The sequence below is a fragment of the Panthera onca genome, chromosome C2 (assembly GCF_046562875.1).
Source record: "Panthera onca isolate mPanOnc1 chromosome C2, mPanOnc1 haplotype 2, whole genome shotgun sequence".
NCBI lineage: Eukaryota > Metazoa > Chordata > Mammalia > Carnivora > Felidae > Panthera > Panthera onca.
The window spans coordinates 79,290,821-79,308,970 of NC_138347.1; the positions used below are offsets into that span (position 1 = coordinate 79,290,821).

General features: G+C 40.0%; 1 protein-coding gene across 12 annotated transcripts in view; it reads right to left on the reverse strand.

The window, feature by feature from the left end:
* The window catches only part of LPP (LIM domain containing preferred translocation partner in lipoma), a 676,388-nt gene that overhangs the window by 202,862 nt on the left and 455,376 nt on the right, over positions 1–18,150 (reverse strand). The window lies entirely within an intron of this gene.

An 18,150-nucleotide genomic window follows, 5' to 3' on the forward strand; every position in this document is an offset into this window, starting at 1 on the left:
TCACAGATGGTGTGCGTCCCAAAGGAAAACACATGAAGCCCTGGATGGTGGCTGGAGCCCTAAGATTGAATTTCGGCTTGCCTACTAATTGGCTCCATAGCATCTCTGAGCCTCAGTTTCCATATACCGAAGATGTGGTTACCAATACCTACTGTGCGGGGTTGTGGGGGTGGGAGGGGTCCATTGCAAATAAAGCACCTACCACAACATTTAAGGTTCACACCCTTCCCTTCTTGTGCCCTGGCCTCATTCACTGTATGATAAAATGAAGGCAACGGTTTTGCTGACCTTCAGTTTCAATTTTAAGAGATTTTTATGGATTTTAAATTTTTTTTTTAACGTTTATTTATTTTTGAGACAGAGAGAGACAGAGCATGAACAGGGGAGGGGCAGAGAGAGAGGGAGACACAGAGATTTTTATGGATTTTAAAACCATCTTCTGTAATCAGAACAAAATTTTCATTTTGTTCATTCACAAATAACGTACATGAAGCAAAATATTAAGTAAACCTTGAGACGGTAACTTTTACCAATACTTTCACAGGGCAGGCATACCTGAGGGAGATAACACACAGCCATGATAAACAGTGGCTTCCTTTAAAGACGTCTCAAATGGGTGGGTGGGTTGGAAGAGAGGAGAGTGAAGACTTAGAATTTTGGCAAGGAATTAGGTATTATTTCCTTCAAAAATCTGGGGCCGCAACATAATACAGTCAGAATGTAAGCGCCCAGAAGGCAGGTAGATTAGATTATCATGTTCAATACTGTATCTCCAGTGTCTAAAAGTGTGACTGGTACATAGATAGTAGGCACTCAAAAATATTTTTTCAATGACTGTAGAATAAATCATAGGCCATTCAAACATATGCCTCTTCCCTACTGAAAAATTGTTGTTCTAAAGAGATCTGTGAGGTATGCCCTCCTTCCCAAATAAGAAAAAACTGTATTAAGAATTAAGCACCTTACCTAAGTTTGCATATCCAGAGAGTGCCTGAAGCAGGATCTCATCCTGACTTATAGTTCCCTATTCTTTCTACGAAAGCCATATTGCTCTGATGAAGCATATAAGTTGAAAGGTATATAGGTCAACTCATTTGATCACAGACAAGGCTGTGAATCTTTCTGACCTTTCAAGTTCCCCACCTGTAAGGATGGGTTGATAATAAAACACTTCGGAGACTCACTGCATCAAAAAGCGGTCAAGACATAAGTGAATAAATGATAAAAATGTGTTCTCGGGTCTCCTGGATACAAAAGAAGTATGTGATTTTGCTTTGTCAGTTATAAAACACCACTACAGAAATATGTATTAACACTACAGAAATGTTACTAACACTATGATGCTTAATTTCTAAGCTTCTGGAGTCAGGGCACTTATCTTATTCACCCACTTACGAATGAACTGGCCAGCACTCGATAGTGTCTGGCAAAATTGAAATTCTGGGATTGAACAACTTTATCGTACCATAAATACGAATGGTAAAGTCGTAGAGGGGTAAATATAAATGACTGCATTTCTGCTAAGACACTAATTGTAGAATTACAGGATGGGTAAGATCCTGCCGAATAAGGCAGAGGCTAAGATAAAATTATGTACTAAATGAAAACTTTGTAATTCCCATTTACTTCTTCAACAAAATTGATCCATGTTACAAAGGAAAAGGTACGTTGGCCTCAAGACATGTATTTTTAAAAATGTATTTAGAAACAAAATAATATGCTAGCTATGTTTAGAGAGGAAATTACAATTTTCTAATAAGACACTAACTACTCAAACACAAATTATAGAAAGTATGATGGAATAAAGTGTTTTACCAGAACCCTTCTTTCCTGTGTCCTAAAATCCTACCCTTTAGGCAATCTGCAAATTTTACATTTTCTAGAAATTACCAATTTTTAGCACAGAAAAGGAGCACATACCTTTTACCACAATACTACTAGGTATATTCAATGTCACTGAAATGATAGTTCTACAGGTCAAACGGGGCATATAGCAGCACTGAACTTGAGAGGGGACAGAAGAAAGAGAAAAATAGCACAGGATCCTCAGACAACCCTTACCACACACAGGCTTAGTGCACCACCAATCTAAACAGTGGTTTGCAAAAGATGTGGAGGTGAGAGGCATCCCTTCAGGGGGCTTTGTGCACAGGGGGGTGTTTTTGGTTATAACAATGGGCGTGTGTGTGGTGAGGTGCCACTGGAATTTAGTGGGTAGAGATTGGGCATGCTAATGTCCTGCCAGGCACTGAACATTGCCAAAAGATGAGGGAGTGTCTTGCCCTAATTGGGAATAGCCCAAGTTGAAAAACAGCACACTATACATTAATTAACTCTCCAGTTTTCCGTAATCTTGATCCCTGGTAATACTTCTACACCTACCGTGACATTTAATTCTATGTGTCAATTTGACTGGGCTAAGGGATGCCCAGACAGCTGCTAAAATTCTGTTTTGGGGTGTGTCTGTGAAGGTGTCTCCAGAGGACATTAGCATTTCAGTCAGGAGACAGAGTAAAGGAGATCTGCTTTCACCAGTGTGGATGGGCATCATCCAATCCATTGAGGGCTTGAATGGAAACAAAAATGTGGAGGGAGGGTGAATCTGCTCTCTGTAAGAGCTGCAACTTCTATCTTCCGCCCTCTGGCATCAGTGCTTCTGGTTCTCAGGCCTTCAGACCTGGACTCACAACTCCAGTGCCCTCCCCACCAACCACCCCCACCCTCTACCTTGAATGTCAAGCCTCTGGAAACTGACCAAATTATACTATCAGCTAGCTTTCCTGGGTCTCCGGCTTGCAGATGGCAGATTGTGGGACTTCTCAGCCTCCATAACTTCTTGAGCCAATTCCTATGATAAATCTGGATATATATATATATATATATATATATATATATATATATACACACACATATATATAAATGTATATATATACACACACATATACACACACGTATACATATATGTATACATATACATATACACACACACACGTATCCCATTCATTCTCTTTCTCTCGAAAACCCTAATATACCCTTCACGTGAAAAATCAATCCTTGATCAAAAAGATCACTAACACAGAACACTAAGCAGAAGATATGGACAGTCTCAAAATTATGTAAATGTTTTTGTTGTTTCACATAACTAGAGGACTGAACTGATGGGTCAATGGGATCTCTTACACACATCTACACACACATTCTCTCTCCTCTCTCTCTTTCTCAGATGGCAAGTCTAAGTAAAATTTTAAAAATTGTTTTGATGAAGCCACTGAGTACATGAAAGCGTTGGAAGACACAGAATTTAAACTTCAGTTGTTTTAATAAAAGCAGAAGTCTTTTGATAGTCAAAGAAACAGGTCAACTTGAAACACCTTGTGTGAAGTTGTTTGTTCATTAATTCCAACAAGGTTATGGGACGCCTTCCAGGTTTTATGCACTTAGCAGCATACCAAAATGAGTCAGTAACAAATGCATGTTCACAGAGCTTTACATCTATAAAGGGTGCTAAGACATACAAATAATTTTAATATGAAGCAGAAGATTAGAACTTCCATTAAAGGTGCATGATTAAGGGCCATAGGAATTCAGAGAGGGTACATTCACTTGTAGCTGTAGGGTCTGAAAAGGCTCACAGGCAAGCTGGTACCTGAAAACAAATCGCTGCTGATCCGTGTTCCCTGCCACTCTGTCTGAGCACGGCATGTGGCAACCCGTGGCTTGTAATGGATTTAGTGCGCATAGCAGGTAACATTTAATGGTATAAATTCTACAGCCAGTTCCATTACAACACCTTACAAAACCATTTGTCCAAATTACAGTTTTGGAAAAACCACCCAGAAGCTACGAAAGACAATATTTTGCTTTTTTCCACCCATGATAGCTTTTCTTATTGCATCAGAAAACAGTGTCCCAGCATTGTGTTCTGAATCTATGGGTTAATATTTGTCATGTGCACCCACGCCAAAGGTAACAGTCACCCTACCTGCCTCAGTTTTAAGCAGTGACACGCTTGATACTTAATAACACAAAAGAGCGTGGACAAAATAGCAAAAACTTGCTTGAGAGAGTTTGTCTTTAATCGATTGGGTGCAAAGAGATTTAAAAGGCAAAAAAAATAAAAATAAAAATAAAAGAGCCTCCCATGGAAACATTTCATTTACCTAACAGCTTGAAATCTTTACCGTGGATTATCTTTTATGTGAGACTCCCCCACCCCTTCTGAGTTTGTGTACTGCAATTAAGAAAATGTAAAGCTTAACAGCCAGAGACACCAGGGTCCTTTAATCATCCGGATCTAACATGCCTGTCCACTACACAAGAAGGGGCCATCCACACACATGCTGATCACTGCACAGCTTCACGTTCCAACAGAGATGACGGCCGGTCATCTTCATTCTCACCTCCCACAGTCTTCCTGGGATTTTGTTTTTCTTCCCTCTTGATTCTCCTTTCTCTTTGTCTCTTCAAGGGACTTGTACTATTTTCTACTGTGTTTGATGATACCTTGTCAATTAGACGCATTCCGTTCGGTTCAGAAGTTCATTAAATTCAGAGAACACATGATTCTCACAAGCTCACTGATGTTTATTAATGTAACATGTGAAATGGGTAATTCAGCAGGGAGTGTGAGCCTTTCTTTGCATCACTCAGCCATCTAGAATAATAGTGTGTCTGGAATTCATCAGGGGCTTTATAATATTATTTACATATTTAAAGAATTCTTGGAAGTCACATGCCTTTGAGAAATTCGGGAACGTATGCATTGTGAAAAAATAAATCAAATATAGGCAATATGCTGATTCACACATCCTTAAATAGCTTTGATTTTTGTGCCTGCATTGTGGGGGATGGACAGGAAAGAGGGTAGGGACAGGCAATGAGAAGCTCTTTATGTAGTTAAGCACTGAGTTTTTAATAAGATGTTTGCGATTATTAACAGCTACAATAATATTAACCTCTAAATAGGGAGTGCAATTTTCAAAGTATTTCTTCTCTATGTGTTATCTCATTAAGCTGCGTTTTTCTATTATGCTTTTTGAAACAATAAAAACAAACATGAATGAAACAAATATTAATTGATCCATCCATCAATCCTCGATCACTTACATAACCTCGCCAGCAGGAAGGATTTCCAAGTACATGCAATGAAAGAACTAAGACTCAGAGAATGCATAGTACCCACCATCCATCTGGCGCCCTCAAATTCCTCTAAGCTTTTGTGCCAATCGAACCCATTGAGATAGAGGTGGTGAGAAAAAGCCCAATGACGCCATATCACCTCAGAATAAGTAAGGCTAGCCATTTTAACTCAAGAAACATTGTTTAAATGCCTATTCCCTGCTGGGCATGCTTAGATTCTACAAGATAAATCTTTTCCTCTCAGAGAGCTCACAGTTTAGAAAGAAATAAACAAGTACCGTGTCTGCCTAACTGAGAGAAATTATTTAAACACTGTTATTGTTTCACACAAGTAGAGAGCTGAGCCAATGACTCTTCCTTTTTCCTTTCTCTCCTCTCTGTAGCTATACTAATAGCAGGTGTTGAAATGTCAGCACGTGTGTACAAGTACATTGCGAGAATAGTCAAAAGTTTTACTTAAGAGTTAAAAAAATAAAGATCAAGTACTCACTGGGCATCAGAATATTCTTGTATCCCCCCAAGGCTGCTTTCTATTACAAAAAGAAAAGACAAAGGAATATTGAGTTCTCTAAGAAAAAACAGCCATTCTCAAGTTAATCTTTTAAATCTATTGCAAGATATGCCATAGACCGGGCGTGTTCATCCACGTAGCAAATACGGCTGGTAGAGAACATATCTTTGTCAAGAGTACAAGAAGATGAGAAGACAAGCAGCAGATGGGGAAAACATATTTGCAAAAGACACATCTGATAGAAGACTGTTGTCCAAAATATATAAAGAACTCTTAAAACTCAACAATAAGAAAATGGACAACCTGATTTTAAAAAGTGGAAAAGATCTGAACCTCCTTTGGTGAGGTATACAGACGGCAAATAAGCATATGGAATGATGCTAAACATTTAATGTTATTAGGGGATTGCAAAATTAAACTAACAACGAGATATACTACACATCTATCAGAATGGTCAAAATCCAAAACACTGACACCAAATACTGTCCAGAATATGGAGCAACAGAAACTCTCATTTACCTCTGTGAAAAAATGCAAAACGGAACAACCACATTGAAAGAGTTTGTCAGTTCCCTACAAAACAAACTCTTACCATAAGATCTGATGATCACACTCCTTGGTATTTATCCTCATCAGTTGAAAAATTATGTCCACACAAAACCCCGCACGTAGGTGTTTACAGCAGCTTTTATTTATAATTGCCAAAACCTGGACACAAACAAGATGCCCTTGAATAAGTGAGTGGATAAATTAACTGTGGTACACTCAGACAATGGAATAATTTTTAGCGCTAAAAAGAAATAAGCTATCAAGCCATAAGAAGACGTGTCAAAACTTTCACTGCATATTGCAAAGTGTAAAGAAGTCAACCTGAAATGGCTACATGGTGTGCCATTCCAATTATTTCACGTTCTGGAAAAGGCAAAACTATAGAGATAGTAAAAACATAAGTGGTTGCCAGAGGTTGGGGGAAGGAAGGGATGAACAGGTGAAGGACAGAGGATTTTTAGCAGTAAAAGTATTCTGTATGATACTATAATGGTGGATACAGGCCATTACACATTTGGTCCAAATGCAGAGAAAGCACAACTCCAGGAGTGAGCCCCAGTGTAAACTGTGGACTCAGGTGATTATGATGAGTCAGTGTGGGTTCATCAGCTGTAACAACTGCACCACCCTGGGGCTGAGATGTTGACATTAGGGGAAGGTGTGTGTGTGTGTGTGTGTGTGTGTGTGTGTGTGTGTGTGTTTAGGTAGGGGATATATGGGAACTCTCTGAAAAACTTTCTGCTCAGTTTTGCTATGAGCCTAAAACTGCTCTGAAAACGAAAGTCTACTCAACACACACACACACACACACACACACACACACACACACCTTTGGAAACCCACTTCACACTGGTAAGGACAAAAAGTCTTATGATGCTTAGTATTATAGCTTATAACAGGTAAAGGAAAGAGGGTTTTAAGACTCCTGGTTCTCATCTGTACTAATTGTTAATCCCCCAAACAATCAATCTCCACCCCTGTAAAATGGGACTGAATAACTACCTATCAAGGAGTTTTGTGAGGATGAGAATGAGCTAATGGATACACAAATGTGCCACCCACTTTACAGCATGCACATGTTATTGAATGGTTCTGAATTGGGGTGCCCTGAAGCAGCTTTTGTAAAGAATTGGCTCCAGAGACCTTATGTTTTCTGTTTGCATGACCAAAAAGAGGACACTCATGCTGCTGCATTCATTGTTTTGCACAAAGCTGGGCTAGGGGAGTGACAATCCTGTGCTTGGTGCTCTCCCAGGGATTTTCACACATCCTGAGGACAGAGGCAAAAGTAAGGCAAAAGTTGATAATGTAAAACACACGCACAAACATGTGAGTCGTGCCGCGTGCCATTCCACTTCTATGTATTTTCACATCCTTATGCCTGAAAAGACCCAACCAATGTAGCTCAGGATTCTCGTTTCTATTATATACAAAGTGAAATCCACTTGAAGGGGAAAAGAAGAAGGAACGGAAATGGATTAAGAACAATAAGGATTAAAGACAAAGGTCAAATGGATTGCAAAACATTTTTCACCTCTCAAATTGTATGTATTGTGTGTGTTGTGTCTATTGTGAGGTATGTATGTGTGTATGATCCAACCCACAAGTGGAACCAATATTGTAAAGTTAACATCGAATAAACAAATCAAACGTTTACCTGCGCAATGGGTTCCGTGCAAGAAGCGTGATGGCGAGAACCCTTGCCAATCTGTGAGAGGGAGTGAGGGTCTGAAGCAATCTTGGGGCAGTGAGGAGTAAGACAATGGCTGCACTTCTAGGCTCCAATGGGGCCTACTCCAAGCTACCAACTTGTCTGCTTGCCTACCAGACTTGTTTAGTATAAACTGTACTCTGGAAAACAACTGAGGAAACATTTGCTGACTAAATGGATAGATGAATGGGAAAAGAATATATTCAAGGTCATCCTAGATTCATTCCTTTGTTTGCATCTCGTGAGCTCCATGGATAATCAAATACTCTAGCTCACTTGAATGTTAAAGGAAAATGATTCCAGTGCAAGGATTAGTAATCCTATTTATAGGTGCAAAAACTGAGGCACTGAAAGAAGATGGAATGTGTGAAGACTGCCTTGCTAAAAAGCAACTGAGTCCAGGTCTCCAGACTTCACTAACATTCTACCCACTGTATCCTATTCCAGCCCCCTCTATACAATAGTCATTACATCTCTGGGAGGCAGAGAAATACATCATATAGAACCAATCTAATGCTAAAGAAATATTATTTGCTATCTTTATGAAGTATCTAGACGACATTTGTTAGCAACATTGAGATACAGGGCAGGCTGTCAGCTCTGTGCTCACTAAGAGTGCCTTGTACTTCTTGAAAGGACATCAAAAATTTCCAAGGTGTTCCATCATCATTTCACTGAATCCATTCTTATACTTTCCAAGCCTAAGTGTCGTATGGAAATGAGGCCCTAGAGGATCATCAAGTAACTCTTTTGGCTCAGGCAAACTTTAATCAACCTAAAACACCAGGTCAGCAGGCCAATAATGAAGGCTGGCAAGAGACGATCTGACTGGCATAGTTTCCTGACAATGGAGGGAGAAGGGCAAATGCCCCTCAAAGGGAGGAGACTCTACAAAGTCAAACACTCCTATGCATGACCTATCCATATATATATATCTTGTATTGTTAATCCACAGAGCATGTCTATAATTCATGAATCCACAGATAGCAAGCCTTTATGAAAGATGCCAGGGATAAGCAGCTAAGAGTAGGACTGGAGGGGGTAGAGATGGGTGGGCAGAAAAGGGATGCTGTTTGTTTATACCCACTAATCCTATTAGATTTGTTAAGCCACACGTATGTCTTACTTTGATAAAAAAAAAAAAAAAAACAAACACACAAACTCGAGAAATATGGAACATTCATCTGTATGATTAAATGACCAGAACACTAGTTGCTCATTCATCATCATTGCCACTGTGTTGACTAACATATCTGAGGAGGTCAAAGTGATCAAAATTTAGTAAGGGTATTAAGATTGGACTCATGGAAGCTGCGTTATTATATATTTCTATATGCCACTGTTCTGTTTACAGAATACACTCTCATAGGACTCTATAAGAGAGGCACAGTTCAATAATATATTGGATTATGCAGTGGGAGAATTATTACTTCTATCTGGAGGAATCTGTGAAGGTATCAAAGAGGTAGTATCTTTGAGCATAGTCAACCTAGATTAAAAAAGATCTTCACAGAGGGACAATTTGATTAAAAGCAGAGGAATGGGTGAAATGTGTTCATATGCAGAGACCAGCTTTTTGTTTGGGTTACTGTGGGGAGAATGAAGGAATATTGGGAAAAAAGATTGGAGAGGTAAAAAAAAAAAATCGACAGATATCAAGATCTGGAGTACATAATTGATTCCATAGTCGTGGGAAGCTGTTCACAGCTAAATTAATGAGTAGCAAAGTGACTAAAGCAAAATGAAAAAGCATATAAAATGTAAGTAGTAGTAAAGCTAAATTTACACCAGCTTATGATCAATGATTTAAAATTTTGAAGAAGGCCAAGTGTTGCAAATAACATAAGGGCAAAAATTTTTGAAGTTAAGGCTATAATGATAGCCGCACCGAATTCTTTGTCTTTTTATATAGTTTCTTACTGAGATCAAAGTAAAACAACTATTGTAATTGTCTCATTCTCTCCGTTTTGGGATATATACATTCCTTGACAGGTCTGGGAAGCTAAAATATCACTCCAGCATTAGGGAGAATGGGCACACTGGGAAGGAAAGAAGAGAACAAAACTGAATTCAGATAGGATATCCTGAGACAACCTAAACCCCTCCAACAATTAGGCAATGAACAGAATACCTGAAAACTTGCAAAATAACCCAGGGAGATGGGCCAACATGGACTAGATTTGGTAAGCCCTGTGAGAAAGTAGGGACCTGGTATTATTTTCAAAGGAGGTAACAGAATCTCCTTTTCAAGAGCTATTGAATGGGTGGTTAGCGAGAAGCGGGATTGTGTAGGAGAAAGAACAAGTGATGTGATATTGGAAAGCCTGGGCTTGAATTTTTTGTATTTTACTGGTCCTGTGATTTTTCCTTAATATTTACTTATTTTTGACAAAGAGAGAGAGGGTGTGAGTAGGGGAGGGGAAGAGAGGCGGGGAGGACAGGGATCCGGAGAGGGCTCTGTAATGACAGCAGACAGCCCAATGTGGGGCTCGAACATATGAGCTGTGACATCATATCCTGAGCTGAAGTTGGACGTTTAACCAACTGAGCCACCCAGGCGCTCAATGGACAGGTAATCTTGACAAAGTCTCTTCTCCAATCCTCAGTTCTTTCGCATATTTCACAGGTCTTTTGTGAACCCCCAGGGGCGTTCTCCCAGTGATTATCTGACCCCAATGTTCATTATTATTCACCATTACTGCATCAAGCGGTGAGCATTCATGGCACCCTCATCCCAAATGGAGAAAATGAGCTGATTTGCTCAATCTCGTAACTCTAGCCAGTGGGAAAGTCACGTTAAAAGTGAGGGCTCTGACACCCCTCCAGGTTCAACTACTAGAAATAGTTCACCTGTCAGTGGGACACAGTCTGATGTCATTTGCTATAATTTGACAAAAACAGAAGCTTAGCCGCAAGGCCTTGGCAGGTGAGCAAAAAGGTTGTCGCTGTTTTTCCCCAACACTTTGTTTTTCAATGTAATTGTTTGTTTGCTTTTTTTTGAGTCTACACAATCTGTTCTTTGATTTGGGATCTCAAACAGTTTGCTATTGCTTCACGGCTTTTGAAGATCAGCTTCTAGAAACGAAACCAAGGAGCTGTCACAGGCTGTGAGCATTAAAGCAGCCAATATTTGCAGGCATTGCAAGTGGAAGGAGAACTCAGGTTTGTCTTTCAGGACCCTCACTTGGAGGCCTGGCAGTGCCTGGGTACTCCTTGGCATGGGCCCCCTTCTTCAAATCGGAGTGTTTTCTACATGTGAGATTTTTCACTGCTTGCTATTTGTGCAAGGAAACACCAACATCACAGGCCGATGTTTATCCAAAGTCACAGTTAAAAGCTGCAATACGGTAGGTTTTGCCTGAAAAGTTCAGAGCAACGTCAGGATTATCTAACTCAAATAAACTTGTAGATGGGCCAATTCTGTCTCATCTCTACTTGGATCTTTCTCTGTCCTTTGAGAACATCTCATTTGAACCGCTAAAGTTTGAAGCTCAACGTTGGAAATAGCCAAAGTGGTGACGAGTGATCTATTGAACCCCCAAGATCTGCTTCATTTGAGGACTGAATCCCCACTGCAATCTTCTAGCCTCTCCAGGACACAGCAATATCACCGCTTTCAAAAGCAACGGGAACGTCTTCCAGATAGCTGTATTTTGGTTTTCCTGTCAGGGAGGTAATCCATGTTTCGTCCATGCGCCTTCCACCCATCACTATTATACTGTGATGCTTATTATGCAATATTCCTAATTTTGTCAATTTTGTCTTACTCATTTTCTAAAACCCACCTTAAATGTTATTTCTCCCTTGAAGCTGGGCAGAACTATGGTACCCTTTTCTTTCTATCTTTTTTTTTTAAGTTTGTACCTAAATTCCAGTGATTTTCACATACAGGGTAAAACAGTTTCAGTTGTAAAATTGAGTGATTCAGTCGTTTCTGATGTCTCTTCCCTCAACGTGACCTGATAGTGCTTACTGGCAGCCAAGCTCTGGGCTCTTCTAGGTGCTGCTAGGTATTGGACCTTCTCTTCTGGGCACCTTCTTACCTTGTAGGTAAAAGAGGAACAGTGACATATTTTAGACCCACACCAATATTTGGGGACTGGATCCTGCAGATGTACCCATTGAGGCTACAGGAACAATAGTATAACATGCCCTTCATTGCAAAACGAAAATCTAAGAAAGATTTATTTTGCATCTTCTGTTCATAGTTGGCTTCCCAATAATACACATGCTTTATCTGATTAATAATTTCTATCATTTTATTTTCTACATATAAGCTTTTCTTCCCCTATTAAACTATCTATCTCTGTCCACCCAACCCTAGGGCAATTTTCCCCTTCTACAAGATGCTGGCCCTACCGCGTGAAACTCCTGGGCTGAGACTATTCTACTGGTCTGCCCTCTGAGTATGATTAGGATGGTTTCCTCCCTGCTGGTATTAACAAGTTAAAGTTCTCTTCCTAATTCCTGACTAAAAGTACAGCAGGTTAGAGGCCTCTGGAATTTTATTTGTGGAGAGGAACTTGTTCTTGCAAATGCAGAATCTCCTATCCTTGTCCAAGGAAAGGACTGGCTCAGCTATTGGGGACCACGCAGGCACTCAGCAGGACTGAGATATCGATGGACCTCATCATTTTGCTAAGTGCAGTGCTTAAGCATGTAGTTATTTGCATAAAATTGTGGAAAATTGTTTCATGTCATATTGTCACTGATTTGTGGAAACATGGGGAGTCTGTGTGTGTACATGTTCGCGTCTGTGTGCACACACACAATTCAGAGAGAAGGAGTTTGACTGTCTGCATCGTAAGGGTTTTGTTGACTTTTGCCCCAAGTATGTGGGGATCTTGAAGTAAGATAACATGTGCTGTTTTTAAGGCACAAATAAGCACAAGCATTTAATTTCCAGAGTTCCTACCTCCCTAGGTTTACTCATATTATTTCCTCTATCAGAAATGTCACTCTCCTAATATTCCCTACCCTGAGGGCACAACCACCTAAAGATGTGTCAGTTTTCCATCTAAGATTCACATGCAGATGCCAGCCAACTACTGCCATTTCTTAATTAATAAATGATAAAACACAGAAAGTCAAAATGCAGAGAAACAAACACTAACATGGTAAATAAATTTATTCCATAAACCAAATGATTGAGGACTATATACATGACCCTGACTGGCTGCATCATGGCTGGTGCGTTAGATATACTTATTAATGCAAATTCAAAGGTACTGTACAGTTAGTACAAATATTTTTTGCAGGTTTTCAGTGATCTTTAACCACCAAGTTCCTTTTTCAGGCTGGGCCACCTCTTAGGGGTGAGTGCCTTCAGTCCCAGGGTTCCTTTGTAACCATCTGCTTGGAACCCAGGAACTTATTTTCTCATAAAAACAGTGCGATAATTGGATGTGAGGTTCCAAGACTAACTCAAAATTCTATTAAGCCTGTGATTATGTTAACCATATTTTACTGAACCCAAAATAGACACATGGTATGCAAAGTTCAAGTACAAGAAAAAAAAATGTGATATTAACACAACCAACAACAATAATGGTAACTGAAACTTGCACAGCCAGGAACTTTTCAAAGAACTTAATATGTGATCATTTAATCCTTAGAAGAGTCCTGGGCTGGAGAGATGAGAGGTGGTCAAGGTCCAGGGCTAGTAAATGAAGACTGGAATCCTGCCAACGGATTCCAGAGCCCATCTCTTACCCTCCTTGCTTTCTTACTCCTGGTTAAGGAAAAATGCACTGAAAGCTCTAACTCATCTCTTTTGAGACCACTCTTGCCGGGGTAAGAATTTGTAGTAGAATATGTTCCTCCTCTTGCTGTGGTGAGGCAGTGGGAAACGAGATGTTTCCAACACAGTGTTAGAGGTTTCCATGGCCCAAGACAGAGGACAAAGAAGGAAAGAGAGGATTTGGGAGGTGAAGACCTTGGATATCTGGAGCCAGGGATCTGGAGGGATGGCTGAATGCAGCAATGTAGAAGAGGCATCTGGAACAGTACCCGGTGAAAGGAGTGAGCCTAAAGACAGAGGACCATTGAACCAGCATTGTGAATAATGGGATTTGGTGAATGGTAAATGTAAGGCCTTCCCTCTTCTCTCACACACCTGGGGGTGTTGGTATTGGAAACGATGCCCCTTCCCCATCCATAAGTCTGTTATTGAAGGAGGGAACTGCGTGATGAGGGAGCACAATGGTGTAGAAGGTCTATGATCTGGTACCCATGACAAAGAAGGGAAAGGAGAACACGGAGAAGTGTCCAGGGAAAAGTGGGAGTAAAAGAGAGGTTTGTGACCATCTAATGAGGGTTCCCATATGCAGTCCAGGCCACTATTACTTTAGCTAGCAGCATGTACAATAATGTCAGGTGCAAAAACATTTCTTGGTGACATCTGAAATAGCAGGTTACTTTAGTGCAGGCGAAATCAAAGGCCCTTTTCTCCTGTATTTCAGACCAATTACAAGTTCCAAGGAGTATTTGTAGACTTAGGTCAGGGAAGTTTGACTCAGGGAGACAGTCCTGTGGCTTTGGAGTCAGAAGTAGGGTCAGGTCAGTTTTACTGTTTACAAGCAATGGAACCCAACTCAACCATCCTGATCAAGCCTTAGTTCCTGATAGAATGTAGAAAATTATTATATAGGACCTTCATTGTATAGACCAAAGAGATTATGAATGAGATACTATTTCGTACACTAGAGTGTAGTTACTAGCCCACCAAATCATTTCAAGGTAGAGTTGAAGCTTCTAAAAATAAATCATTTGTTTCTACTCTTGCTCATCTATCAAGGCTCATCCTTTTGGATGCAGGTTAAATTTCAACAACCCCGTGATATCTTTCCCAAATTTCTAAGAAGGCAGGCTGCTCCTACTCTCTGCCTCTTTATTCTATTTCCTGTATAGCATTTATCACTGGGAGAAGCATTTGCTGATTTGCATGTCCGTCTCTGCTAACAGACTGGGAGCTCAGATTGTGTTGTATTTGTCTGAATATCCAGCATCTGGGAGAAATTCCTGAAACATACAACATCCTTAGAACAAGTTGGTTGAATAAGGGGGTGGTGTTATATTCTATGGATTTCTTGTCCATCATCTCTTAGCCCATGGTTTTTTTTTAATTGTCCTAAGTTTTATGGATTCATGTTTTATAAGTTGAAAAATATGATTAGGGACACTAGAATGTTTTTCCTTTGTTCTCTTTCAGAGATTCACAAGTTTTCCTAGATTGGCAAACTTCTTCTGTAGAGAGACAGATAGTAAATACTGTAGGGTTTGTGAGACATTTGGTCTCTGTCGGAACCACTCAACTCTGCTGTGTAGAGAAATCGGCTACAGACAACACAAACAAACTGGCCATGACTGAGTTCCAGTAAACTTTACTTATAAATACAGGTAGTGGACTGGAATTGGCCCATGGGCCCTAGTTTGCTGACCTCTGTCCTAGATATATAACCTGAATCCCCTTTTCTACTCTTTCCAACAGTTCCAAGTCATTTACAAAATGTTAAATACTATGCATCAAATGCCCTATTCCTTCAATGGCCAATCCTAAGTTTCAACTAAGTGCTTAACACTTGTGAAAACGCGATGCATCCTGACTCTTAGATATCCACCTTCTCACAGCACTTGACAAATGTCCACTGAAACACAACCACAAGAACAGAAAGTAAAAGGAAAGATACACAGTGGAGCCAATATGTACACCCCTTGGCTATGATGGGCAGCAGCAGAGGTCCAATCCCAATGAGACGCATTCAGGGTTAGAAGCAATGTGTCAAGATATCAGAAGACTCTATGTCCCCACTTTATGCTGGTACAGTGTCTGACATGGAATGAATGCACAATGAACACGCACGGAATAGATGATGAGAAAACATGATTCTGGCTCACAGACACCATGATCAGCAGGGACTGCCTATAATCATTATATAATTATAATGACATCATTTTTAAGAAACTCTCCATGTTTTTTTTATCTCTTTTATGGATCTATAACATTTTCTCAGTGGTTTTTGTCTCCATTACTAAATTACATGTTACTGTCTAACTGAATTATGTATCTCCTTTAGGATATAGCAAAATATCTGTCCCATATAGGGCATGGACTTCTGTAGAATGAATGGATGGATGGCTGGAGAGATGGATGGATAAATAGATGGATGGATACAAAGTATCAGACTGCATTATCAAGTGAAGAATATTTCATAATCTGAAACATATCACTCTGTGGGAACTCACAGATAGATAGATAGATAGATAGATAGATAGAGCTATAAGTATCAAACAGAGATACAGGAAAAGGACAAGGTGGATGCCGAATTATTAATGATTACCTGTGGCTGAGACAAATTCCTTCAGGAAGAATTCATCAAAGCCTCTTTGGTGCTTCAGTGGTATCCTGTTTATTATAATTAGTTTAGAAATTTGGAAGTAGCTACCTACATACCTGTCTCTGTTCCTTGATTATGAGCCCCATGAGGACAGGAATCATAGTTGATGCATCTCTCTATCTCTGTCTGAGACCCCATTTCATTTCTTCTGTGGCTCATGACAAGGCCTGATACAGTGAAAGCCTCCGTAACTATTGAGAACCAATAATTCTGGATGCCTGACAGAGGAATGCAGGGATTTTGCTATCACCTCGGTACTAGAAAGATGGTCTGTATCTAGCTCACAGTTTCATTTGTGGTTGTCATTTCCCACAGGGTGTTGGGTTTCAGGGCAGGAGTCTCTGAGTTCTCATATGGCCAAGGCCAGTCTCCTTTGGGGTGGCTGAGATGGGGGCTGGTTTTGTTGTAACTGCTGAAACTAGAGAAGAAGCATTAAATCAAAGCACTTCAGTTACCACCCAAAACCTAGAGGCCGCTTTGGCAAACAGAACTACTCCCTTCCTCCAAGAAGAGGCTTGAGCAGTCACAAGGCAACAATACTCTGAGTTAGGCATTATCTTTTACCTATAAATGGTTGTGTCACGTCACAGCACGATGCACTGGAAGCTAAAAGCGATTTGAACTTTAGGGTTTTGAGAAATATAAAACTAATTAGTGTCTTCACTATCTGTGTTTGTTTGTTTTACATTTGAAATTTCCCTTGCTGAATTTACTTAAAATATGAAATATTCTTGGTACAAATAGAACATTCCTGCTATTAAGCTGAAAATGACAATGACAATAGTACTTTGACAAGACAACATAGTGATAAAAAACATTTTGTAGCAAACACTTCATATGCCAGAATTGGAATCAAGCAAACACTCTTTTCCTATCGTGAAGCATTACAGAAAAGAGGGAAGACCTTTTCAGAGAGAAAGAAAAAAAATGTTTTTTGACATGAACATCTTAGCTTGGTTACAAGTGCTAAGGAATCAACACAACTTAGCAACGTGCTGGCCCAAACTGGCCAACAGTAAAAGAGGGAAAAAAATAAACCTCCAGTGCCAGAACCACCTCGAGCGGAAATTTTCTTGGTGCCTGGTCATCAGTAAACTCTGGACAGCCTCGGGAATACTGGAAACAAATACCAAAATGGGATACCATTCATTTAAAATAATGGTGCCATATAGAAGATGGCTGAAGCAGTGTGGGGCTGCAGAAGGGAACAGAAGGTAAAGCGGAAGAGGCAGCACTACAAGGCCACAGCTTTTACTGCCATGGGCAAGGTGATGCCTTGATGAGTGCTGAATCAGACCTACAAACATCTCACAGCTCCTCGCCAATCTTACTTGGTGAGTTTTCATTATCTGAAAAGAAAGACCCCATAAGCCAGAGATAACTATTAATCAGGATGAAACTTCCCATCTTGACTTGGCATCATGTAAACCCCCATGAGCTCAATGGATTCCAGAGGCCTGGGCTCATCATCTATAGAGTGGAAGTAAGGCACGGTCCTTTAGGACTGTTGTCGGTGAAAACAACGCATCCTTTGGGCTGGCCACAAAGCCCACAGAATCATACCAATTGTCTAATTTTCTCCAAGTAGTTCTTAAATAAAGTTTAATTTGAAGTCAACGGCATCATGTGCTCAGATCAGCTACCATTACAATGCAAAGTACCAATTTATTAATGGAACATGAGGGAAGTCCAATAAAAAATGTCCTATTTATTATAGCGCTCTATTGTCTATATAGCACCTTCTCATTGACTCTAACATTTAAACCCCACAATAGCAGGATAAAATAGACCGGTCAAATATACTTATCCCAGATTTCCGAATGAAAACACTGAGGCAAAGTAAG